The sequence below is a fragment of the Brassica napus genome, chromosome A1 (genome assembly GCF_020379485.1).
Source record: "Brassica napus cultivar Da-Ae chromosome A1, Da-Ae, whole genome shotgun sequence".
Classification (NCBI taxonomy): Eukaryota; Viridiplantae; Streptophyta; class Magnoliopsida; order Brassicales; family Brassicaceae; genus Brassica; species Brassica napus.
Genome location: NC_063434.1, coordinates 11,105,019 through 11,109,828, shown reverse-complemented (window position 1 = coordinate 11,109,828; position 4,810 = coordinate 11,105,019). Strand labels below are relative to the sequence as shown.

Here is a 4,810-nt window from a genome sequence, read left to right as displayed (position 1 = left end):
TCTATAATCAAATTCAATCATAGTAATTTACAACGACTATATAACTTGAAAATTAAATTATATTAAATGATTTAAATTTCAAACTCTATATAGTAATTCATATTTCCAATATTTAGACCTCCTTTATTATCCACAAAACCTTTCAATTACTTTTGTCAAAATAGTCGAATTGTTTACTTAGATTTACAATGCCCGACATAGCAACCAAGCGATGATACAATCCAATAAAGAAGAGACTTACACGGAGTTTTTTTCCCAGCTAAGCCAGGTACGAACTTTTTTATATAAATAACACTACTATTGTATTTACCTAAATTTATGCTAACTAACTTATTCTTAACCAATTTCAGATCATTTCTTTTTTATGAACCTCAACACAACTTCTGATCTGCAAAAGACTTAATCTGTTTCTTACATTATTTATCTTACTTAGCTACTCTTTTAGCTTTTAAACAATTGCGTAACCTCGATATTCACTAATTTTCAGACATTTTGTAAAATACAATGCTTCCATTTCAAACAAAAACTTTGAAACTTATAATTAAACATCGACTATCAAAACACTTTTCCGCGCATCGCGCGGAGAAAAGACCTAGTTTATATAATAGTAGGGAAAACCTAGTGGCAAGACATTAATACTAATATATTAAAGTATCCTTTCATGAGCAAAAGTTAGTATAATTATACTATTATTTATATGTAAATGGTTCGAACATTGAACATTGAACATTGAATATTGAATATTATTTATATTATTAAAGTATCCTAGTTTCGTTTGTGTTTCTGAGAACGTGCAGATTTTCTCATGAAACAGATGTGTGCATTGGATAAATTTTCAAACCAAACCCACTAACTATAAATTTGCAAACTAAACCCACGAATTATTGGGCTAAGGAACGTCAATAGCGTATTTATTAGAAGCGAAGTCATGGGTATGGGATATGTTAAACGACCGAGTTTAATTCTAGTGGCATAAATATGTAATTATTTAGGAAAAATCAGGATTAATTACTATTTGTACTTCAGTTTTAATAGTTTAGATACTGATCAAAATTCTCAAAAGATAACATGCTCAATTGGCTACATCCAATATCAGTTTATCCACAATTTTTTCAAATGTGATAAATTCAAATTCGAATTTTTAAGCTCAAGATAGACGCTAGTTTCATATAACTGGCTCATGAAAAAGACTTATAAATACTCTAGACAAAGATGGTTCAACAACCACGAGGGAGTGGAAAGTGTATTGATGGAGCCAAGAACTTATGATGCAGTTTTCACCATTGCAAACTAAGTTTGAAGTTTATCTGAAAAATAGATTGTATAATTTCCCTACCGCAAACAAAATTTTCTTTCATGACAAATTGTATGAAATTTGTGAATGAGATGCATTCACAATTCATCTGAAGGAGTTTCAGAGATTTAAGAACTTATACATTTTTTCACTCGTTTATACCATACGCAACGATATACTGACTGATAAGTTGGCAAAAATATGTTTGTATTCTTAGTAACATATTTTCATGTAGATTATATATTCCTTGTCAGGTTATATAAACATAATATAACTTTCTATATACATGTAAAATAAATTTCCATATACAAAATACGTAAATGATAAACATAAAATTAGTTTGAGTGAAAATGAAGGGGATAACCAAATGGTGGTAGCTAACTTACGGTATGGTGTAAATCTGTCTGCTCTCAGTTCAATTACTACTTGAAACAAAGTTGATGCTACTTTACCGGTCTAGGTTTAGGGCTTGTTTTTTTTATGGATAATGATTAACGAAGATAACACAATGATATCTATTTAAACATACTTTCTAAAGAGAGAAAACAAACTTTTTTTGAACTCTTAGTTTTTATTAATGAACCATCATACACAGAGGAGTCCCTCGATAGAACTAAATGAAGCATGGATGCCTCCGTTTTTAAAAGGCTTCCATTTCTAAAATTTCATTATAATTTTTCAGGGAAAAAAATAACAATGTAAATAGAAGTAAAATCAGACCCACTATTAATATGTCACTGACAAACAAAAAAAAAATTAAAATACATCCACAGTTAGATAGATCCCCAAAATGTTTTTTTGTTTATAGCCTCCATATCTGCAGAAACGCTACATATTTATACATAAAGCAACAACATAATGGTGAAAGCTATCAGGTATCTCCACCAGTCTATTCTTCAATTGTGTTTACACAAATATCAAGCTTTGATATATGACTAACTTGTTCTGAACAGTACTTGACTTGATCACTTGCTTCTTATATACTTGCTTGTCTTTGATGTGATCTTGTCCTTCCAATTTGATAAGAGATAACTAAGTAGTATACACATACTTATTGGACACTAATTTTCCCCCTTTACAGTGTCGAAACATTCGTGAGTTTGCTGGTAAAACTATTTCCCTTCTGGTTCAGAGTTTAACCAAGTTATACTTTTTTATGTATTTCACCAAATTTAGTCAGAGTGACGAATTTGTACTAGCTCTTGCACTTCAGATGGGTTGTATGTTGTTACTCATTGGGATCTTCTTCTCTGAGTGATTACCACACTCAATTGATCCTTGAAGGCCTCCAATTTTATCCTCACTTTGCTCATTCTGGACTGCGAATAGAAGCTTGTCTCACTCAAGCTTATCCTTAGATTATACTGATTCACATTGTACCACCATAGGAGTTTCTCCTCCTGTCACTCAATTTAGAGTTATTAACACAAATAGGCAGTTTACATGTTTTTATTACATACAAGACCAGATTGTGCTACCAAGGCAGTTTTTGGTGGTTGAAAACTAATTTGTCCCTGGAAAAACAAAACTAGAGATGGGTATTTAAGTAAAACGACAATTTATGCTGGTTAGGTTGGTTACAGAGTTTGAATTTTGAAAAAAATCAATGATGGCTTGGTGGATTTGAGATAAAATTAGATTTGATACATAAATGATCTTAGGCCCGTAAAATGTATTTTTTAATTGGTTAACTATCACCCAGAAAAAAAATTTACAGTTCTGAGAGAAGACAACGAAGAAGCTTTTGGACAATCGAAATTTTGACTAAGCCGAGAAAGGACCACCGGGTGATGACGGCATAACGGCGTAGACGATTATATAATCAGCGGATAAATGTTTGGCATAGAAGAACTATGGCGTTTTGGATAAAATCTTCCAAAACTCGAAAATCAAAACTTGTTTTTGCTTGGTTTTTGGTTCTAATCGGTTAATTTATAGTATAATTGTAAGTTATAGAAGTAAAACGCTAAATAAATGAAGATTCTATGATAAGAATCAATGACGGCTATGAGATCTATTTGCAGAAAACGCTGGAAACCCTAATATGAAAAAGATGAAATTATTACGAAATTGCCACTCATATTATTTGTACACATTCACTTAATTGTACACATTCACATATGTACATGTATAAGAATTTAATGTACATGCAAAGAATTGGTTAACTATTGTACACATGTACACGTTATCATAATTATCCACGTGTAAACTGGATACTAATATATATACATGTACACTGATTAATAAATTTCTTGATCAGTTGTATATGCATCGTGTACACATTTGTTTCATATGCATTGTGTACACATTTTTTTGCACTAAGCCACAAAATCTACACATTCACAAAATCTACGTACCGTAAAACATAACTTAATTGTACACATTCACAAAAAAAACATTATATTATACATATATGTGAACACGAGAACTCAGACGGTCAGGAAACACAAGAACTCAAACATTATAATATACATATAACTTAATTGTACATATTCACAAAAACATTATACCCTCTCGCAATAAACCACAAACCCCAATAAACTAAATCCTATCCACTTAAACCTAAAATAAACTATTAACCCTACAAAATGGCCATATATATGTAGATTTAATGTTAATGCAAACATCATAAATGTGGACAGTATATGAATTTAATGTACATGCAAACATTGGTTTAACATTGTACACATGTACACTCTACAAAATTCGTTTAACCCTACAGCGTATCGACGTGTACACTGGTTACTAAATATATATACATGTACATTGATTACAAAATTTCTTGATCAGTTACATGTGCATCGTGTACACATCTGTTGCACTATACATATGGTTCGTATTGATAATCATGGTGGACCTTAGTTTTTATCAAAAACTTGTGGCCTAACGTTTTTAGTTGTGTTTTACCATAAATCTAATGATGTAATATACGATTATTATCAATTTCAATAATAAGAATCAAGAATATACATGCACTACAAGAAAACAGCGACCATACTGAGGGAAAAAATCGTCGGTATGTCGTCGGAATAACGCTATTCCGACGACATACCGACGAAAAAAGTCCTCGGAAATAACTCCTCGAAATTTCATTTTTCCTCGGAAATTCCTCAGAAATTTCCGACGGAATTCCGAGGAAATTCCGAGGACCACAAGTTCGTCGGAATTTCCTCGGAATATTCCGAGGAAGATGTCGTCGGAATATCCCGAGGGATACACTTCCTCGGAATATTTCCAAAATTAAAAAAAAAAAAAATATAAATTTATTTTTTAAATTGAAATTCGAAAATATAAAATTAAAATTAAAATAGAAAACATATTTAAAATACAAGAAAAAAATAAATAGTTTTTATAAATAAAAAAAATGTTTTATAAACTACAAAATTAGTTATAATAAATATAAATATTTTTATAAATATGAAATCATCTTTTTATAAATACAAAAAGTTTTTTATAAATAAAAAAAAAAATAGTTTTTATAAATAAAAAAAAATGTTTTTATAAATACAAATTAGA

The 4,810-nt window shown here is 30.2% G+C and overlaps 1 long non-coding RNA gene across 1 annotated transcript; it reads left to right on the top strand.

The window, feature by feature from the left end:
• Window positions 1-414, top strand: LOC125594354. Its single transcript, XR_007329820.1, has 2 exons — window positions 1-268; window positions 351-414. It is a non-coding gene; the product is annotated as an uncharacterized LOC125594354 (long non-coding RNA).
• Window positions 415-4,810: the final 4,396 nt, after the last annotated feature.